This window comes from Saccostrea echinata, unplaced genomic scaffold, assembly GCF_033153115.1.
Source record: "Saccostrea echinata isolate AGI-Se365-2 ecotype Australia unplaced genomic scaffold, CSIRO_AGI_Sech_v1 ptg000014l, whole genome shotgun sequence".
Lineage (NCBI taxonomy): Eukaryota > Metazoa > Mollusca > Bivalvia > Ostreida > Ostreidae > Saccostrea > Saccostrea echinata.
In genome coordinates, this window is record NW_026889763.1 from 18,986,384 (window position 1) to 18,993,634 (window position 7,251).

The window sequence follows — 7,251 nt, forward strand, 5'->3', positions numbered from 1 at the left end:
AAAAAAAGAAACACAGTAAAATTTTAGTGTCACATTGAGCTTAAATATTACCTAGTAGAATGATGTATTGATAATAAAAAAACCGTGGCAAACAATACAATTAAAATGTCATAATTACTAAAAAAAAATTTACAATCAATGACAGTTCAAAGTCATTAAAGATCAATATCTTGACCCCCCCTCCCCCCCCCCCACACACACACACCAATGATTACCTAAAACGTCATCCCAATGGACGCAAAGGAGTGTATAAAAACCTGTATGGGAATACTATCACACTCTAAATTTAGAGCTTTGGTCACCTGTTGCAGAGTCTGGGAATGCGATTGCCTTTGGTGGATATGTCTATCCATTTTGCCCAATGCATGCTCATTGGGGTTTAAATCTCGCGATTAAGATGGCCAAGAGAGAACATGTGCTGTGGATTTGCAAGAATGCTCTTGTCAAACAAGCCATATGTGGCTGTGTATTGTCAGATTGAAATACAGCTCCAGGATGGTACAATATTGAAAGGCGTGTGCAGGCAAGACATCTTCAGAGTATCGCTGTGTCGTCAAAGTCCTTTGAATATGAGCCAAGTCAGTCCAACTTGTATATAATAGTTTTCCACATCATTACACTACCACCACCAAATCTATCAACCTCCCGGGGGCAGTTTTTTAAAACGTTTATAACGAAACCTATGCACTCTTACTCTTACATCAGGCTTTGCAATAAACATTTAGGACTGGTATTTAAACCAAACTGTTCAGTGATGTTGTTGTGGCCATACACTATTAGTCTGAGAACTTTGAAGTCGATATTTTTTGTGTTGTAGGGTCAGAACAATTGAATGAATAAGTCATATGGTGATAATTCCAGCATCCCGTATTCAATCGCAAACGGTCTCTTTATATATTCTGTGCACTTCAGGGATAGCCAATGCTGTAGACGAAGTCATTGTGAAACATTGATGAAAATTTCGAAAACCACTGAAGCGACCCTGTCCTGCTGATGTCACGCATTGTCTGTCATATTTTAGCGATCATTTGTTGTACCATGCTGTTCGTATCTTTTCCATAGGTTAAAAATGGTGCTTTGTGCAACATTAAAACCTCCTGCAAGTGTAGACTGTAGTACACCTGTTTCCAGTCGCCCAATTTTCTTTTTAAGATATGCAACATTCAGATGCAACATTTTTAATAGCGTCAATTTTCAGGAAAAAAACAGAATCAAAATATCGAAAACCCCAGCTTTAGATAGCCCTTTTGTACCTGAAGGGTGTGGATGAGAAACCGACGAAAGAAAAATGTTAAGAAACCCCATTTTTTTTTCATTTTTTGCTCGAATGAATCATGTAAACCTGGAGATTTTTAAAACTGTTTCTATTGCCGTGGAAACGGTTGGACAAACTTTTTCTCCGAACGAACGAGTAAACTAACGTGCACAGGTACAAACTGCAACTACGTGATCATTATGAATGGATCATCATGAGGCGCTGAATTGGTATTTATTTCCATGTAGTGATATCACCTATTCGAATAGGTGATATCACCTTTTAGAATTAATTATATCACCTTTTTGTTTTTAAGAATTGGTGATATCACCAAACTGAATTGGTGATATCACGTATTTGCATTTCTTACAATATTAGATAATAAATGTTCCCTTCCTCAAGATATTCTAGCTTCAATGCAAAGTAAAGGATAATATTTCAAAAGACTTTCATTGAACAATTTTATTTCCTTAGCAGTGATTCAAAATTGATGAAACTGATTTCATTACTTTTGTACAAACGTTTCAAATGATAATGAAGTTTTTATGGATTTTTGTACTTATTTTTCACCCATAACCTCTACTATTTCGGCATTGCATTTATCAAATAAACTGTAGATTCGCAGTAAGATTTTGTTGGCACAAAGAGGGAAGGGGCACTGTTTTTAAGTTACAATGTATATATACACAAATACTGATTAATATATGAAAAACTAGATTTCTATTGACCATACGCAAATTTGGGCTGCTCTTTTCCCTTGTGTTATAGTCCAAAACATTTTAAACACCATTTTTTTCAATACCTGTGAAGTTATAGAAATTTTATTTGCAGTCAGTTTTGCTATATTTAATGATACTTTTTCTCTTTTAATAATTATCTATGTGAAAAGAGACTGAACTTTGGGAGCAGTTGCTATTTCCAACTTAATTTGAATAGGTGATATCACCTATTCAAATAGTGGATATTACCAACTGAAAAGCTAAATAGGTGATAACCCCATTTCGAATAGGTAATACCACTTAATTGCGGTAAATGCCGAAATGGACCCTCATATAATTGTTTGCGATAGCATACATTCTAGTCTTAATCTTTTAAGGTCATCTGAGTCATTCAGGTGACCTATTGCTACCTGTTTTCGTCCGTCGTCGTGCGTCTTGAGTTGTGCGATGTGCGTCGTCCGTTAATTTGAACATATTCAGATTCCTCTCTGAACCAATTCCAACCAATTTTGGCATACAGAATATATAAGTGAAGGGGAACAAAATTGTGAATTTCATGGTCCCTGTCTCCCTGGGGCCTGAAGCGTGGCGCTAAAACCATCTAAATTAGTGCCATCTCTAACATCTACTTCTTTACTCCTGGACATCAAGCAGTTGAAATGTTGTCATGATTATAATAAGCATTAAGTTCTCTACTAAAATTGTGAAATTCATGGACCCAGGTTCAGGGGTTCTGGTGCGAGGGCGGATCTATATAGATCATATAGTGATATTTTTTTCTTTGAAAAATCTTCTCTACCCCTGGGTAATTTTTAAACAAACTAAGTGTATAGGTATGATAAGCAAGGATGCCTCTTCCAAAATTGTGAAATTCATGGCCCCTGGGTCAGGGGTTCTGGTGTTATTGCGGGCCTCCATTGATAATATAGTGAAATTGCATTAATTCTTTAAAAATCTTCTTCTCTGTGCCTGGGTATTATTTAAATAAAATAAGTGTATGGGTATGATAAGCAAGGATGCCTCTTTCAAATTTGTGAAATTCATGGCCCCAGGGTCGGGGGTACTAGTGAAAGGGGGGCTCTATTGATCATATATGACCTGATCCCACCTCTGATGTTTGGAGGTCCGTGTTTGCTCTGCTCCTATTTTGTATTGTATAATGGACTTCTGAGCTTGAATACTGTTCCTTATCTCCATATATTTCATAGTGAAATAGCATAATTTCTTTGAAAATATTCTTTTCAGCTCCTGGTTTTAAAGCTAAGAAACTTAGTGTATAATAGTGATGAACAAGAGTTCTTCTTCCAGAATTGTGAGTTTCATGGCCCCTGTTCTGGTGTATTGGTAGTGCTCTATTGATAACATAGTGAAAATCCATTAATTCTGTTAAATATTCCTGTCTGCTCCTTGGTGTTGAGCAGATACACAAAGTGCATAGTTATGATGAGCAAGAGTTCTTCTTACAAAAGTTTTGAAACTTTTGGTCCTATGGTCAGGGGTTTTTGAATTTCTTGGGAGGGGGGGGAGGGGTTCTATTAATAGTAAAGTGAAAATTTGTTAATTCTTTGAAAATCTTCAACTAAGTGAATAGGTACATGTATGATGATGAGGGTACCTCTTCCAAATTTGTGAATTTCATGACCCTTGATCATGTGTTCAGGTGTTAAGGTAGGGCTGTGTTCAATATGTAGTGAAAATGGATTATTTCATTGAAAGTCATCTCTGCTCCTGGGTATATCGGAGGCAAACAGTGTAAAAGTTTTATTAAGCAAGGGTATTTGTACCAGAATTTTGAATATCTGGACCATTTGGTCAAGTGTTCTGGTCATGACCAGGGCTCTATTAATTAGTATTCTATTGAATGAAGTTATTCCCCTTTGCCATTCACTTTTGATACACTATAAATAATGTATTTGAAAGGTTAATAGAAGAATTGATTTACACAATAATTTTTATTGAATAACACAAAAAGTACCTTTATAGTTTTAGTGATCGGGTATACTTGTTAATAATAGATAAATAAAAATGAGACAAAAATAAAATATGTTATTAATTTTTCGTCAAAGACCAAGAGAGGGCAATATGAGAGCTTATGATATGGGGTTAAAAATAGTACAGAAGCACTAGTAGTTTGATAATAGTCTGCATGGTGATAGTGATAAATGGGGAACAGATTAGAACTTAATTTATGAGTTGTGACTGAATATTAGAATTTTTTATCTTGATCATCCTATTTCTCTTGCTTTTGGGCTACAAAGCTTCATCTATCAGTTTATTGTATACTCTATGAATCCTCTAAATTGTTGTATTATTCTAATCTCTGACCGTTAAGGCCCTTTGATCTCTTGTTTATCCATTGTTTCACATTTCGATATTTTACTCATTATAGACGTTTGTGGTCAATGGCTGTAGAAGTCTCTAAAACATCAAGTAGTTCTTCTTATATGAATTGTAAGGCACTTTTGCTATATATATAAATATTACATGTATGATCATTGCTGAAATCATTGGCTTAAAAAAATCATTCGGACGCAACTTAATTAAACGGTAGATAGACATTGTAAACAATTATCTCTCTTTTTTTTTCCTTTCTCTCTGGATAGTATAAGCAAAAATAAAAAGAAATTTAAAAATAATAATAATAATAATAAATAAATCATTAGGCAAATCAGACTGGATTTCACACAATTTATTTATTGTGCTCAAGGTTTACCACAAAAAAAAAATTAAACAAGGAAATAGTTTTTTTAAAAAGCATTGATTGGTGGATATAGGTACACTAACTGTATATAAGGCATCAATATCGATCATCTCGTTATCTGTACATCAACATGGGAAAACTTCTCATTGTATTAACTCTTCTCTGCTTCGTGGCCCTGACGACCGGTGAGTGTACTTTCTATTTTCTTTTTACTCTCTCTCTCTCTCTCTGGTTGTGTGTGTCGTGAAATTGTTTCTTTTTCACAGTAAATCTTGTATTAGTTCTATTTTAGAATTTTAATCAACCTTGTAATAACAAAATAAAAAACAACAAAAAGTTATAGAACTGCTTAGGACTATAGATAGATAGATAATGAATGCCAATGTTGATTTACAGCATCAATGACAATTTTGTGTTGATATGATATGATGATAAATCACTTTTTTTTTCGCGAGAATTTTTTTTGCAAATTTTGGAAGTCTGATAGGGAAAATTTTACATTCGTGTATAATTGTATTTTTAAAGTTATATTGAAGAAAAATTAGAATTTGTGAAAGTTTTGTCTTGCTAATACATGCAATAAAACTATCTTGCGAAAAAATAAAATGTTACAAAAATATGACAAATTACAACATTTAAATTATGCCCAGAAGTGTTTCTGTCAGCAAATTGTTACAAGGTGTTATGAAAACACGCGTACGATTTCTAATGAATAACATTGCTGCAAAATAAGATCTCTCTGAAGGTTACATAACAATAGTTACATTTCCGTCCATTTCCTTCCATTTATTTTTCTTGAAGGTTCTTTGCAAAATTAAATGCGATTCAATTTCTCGTGAAATAATTCCTAAGCGAATGTATTTGCATAAATACAGAATTACTTTTAACAGAAAAAATGCAAAAATGGGTTATTTTAACTAGATTTATATAAAAAATAAATCATTGATATAATAAATATATAAATGAATAAATCATGTGATAACCTTTTCGGGGAAAATTTCAATTTGCAGATCGAATTATATAAAATAATTGATGATTTGGAAAAGTTAATAGTAATTCTAACTTTCTTAATTTCAGCTTGTCCTCGTGGAACGCAGCAACACGGTAATCGTCGCTGCTGTTATCATGACTTTAATTGTCCTCACGGAGAATATTGTAAAATTGTGTCATTCTTCCCGTATAAGCACGGCTACTGCTGTATTCGCAGTAAGTATCTATCCATGTCTATGATGTAGATATAACAATGAATATATATTATGTTTGAACATTTCATAATAACTGTCTTTACTTTTGAAATTATTGGTTTGTCAGTGTTTGACAAATTTATTGTTATTATCTTTCTGTTCGAAGATTTAGGAGTTTTGACTATCACTAGTAACAAGAGTCAATATTGACTGAGATATGAAATACAATTTTAGTTATGTATTTTACAGATTATGGAAATGGAGGAGGAGGATAAAATTAGGGGAAGAATGGCAAAAGGCACATGATTGGCTAATTGACAAAACTGCTTGATATTTCAAATAAATTAAACTTGCAGTGATCAATGTTCAATCAATTTATAATTGAAGCATTAGAATAAAATTTTGCATCTTGTGTCAACTTTAAATAATAAGATTGTCTATTGCATACTAAAAAAAATTCTGACTTATGGAAATTTTCAGGAAATTAGTTTTCTACTGATTGAAATTATTAGGATTTATACTTTTTACGAAATACCTCAAGGTGATTGTACGGTTTCTTCCTCTGACTTTTTTTTTTAATTTTTCTTCATCATTGCTCGGCAATTGCTGGCTAGTTATTTTATGCCCCCCCCCACCCCCCAAAAAAAAGAGAAAAAAATCTTGAAATGTTTTGATATCAGTTGTACCCTTTTCAATATGAGTAGATGAAAGATTTTGAGCTGGTCGAATGATACATTAGTGATGAGAAAGTGCATATCACAATTTTTATTCACAATTTGTTTAATAAACAAAAAAAAAATCATTGTATCTTGATGTACCTGAAAAGTGCTTTGGACTGGCCATAGTATTATTAGTGTACGGAATATTTCATAAGAATTTCAACTTACCCACACATTTGAGGTTAATTCCACTTTTCATCATAATTTATAGCAGAGCAATAACACTTCCACCCCAAGTCAGACTTCATCTGATGCATTTACACAATATCTTATTTTTAAGTTAATCCCTGTTTACCACTTGCGGCAGCATGTTATATGCACACATGTATATTTCACCTGTAACAAGGGTACTGCATGCAGCCATGTTAAGGCATCCCGAAGATTTAAAATGCGTTCAAAACATAATGTTGCATTGCAAGGTCGATTTTCATTTTAATTAGTAAGTTGTGTACTTAAATACAACCAATTTATATAAAGGTTCTCTCATATATATATATATATATATATATATATATATATATATATATATATATATATATATATATATATATATAAAATTAAAAAAAAAGAAAGGCAACACAGGTTAAAACGTTAGCGCTTTCATTGTTATCTTCAGACGTTTTACAAATACATAATAACGTTTTCTTGACTGTTATGTGTAACAAAACTATAA

General features: G+C 32.9%; 1 long non-coding RNA gene across 1 annotated transcript; it reads left to right on the forward strand.

Annotated features, from left to right (window-relative positions):
* The first annotated feature begins 4,798 nt into the window (after nt 1-4,798).
* LOC133186901 (uncharacterized) lies at nt 4,799-6,290 on the forward strand. Its single transcript, XR_009721099.1, has 3 exons — nt 4,799-4,860; nt 5,753-5,881; nt 6,109-6,290. It is a non-coding gene; the product is annotated as an uncharacterized LOC133186901 (long non-coding RNA).
* Nucleotides 6,291-7,251: the final 961 nt, after the last annotated feature.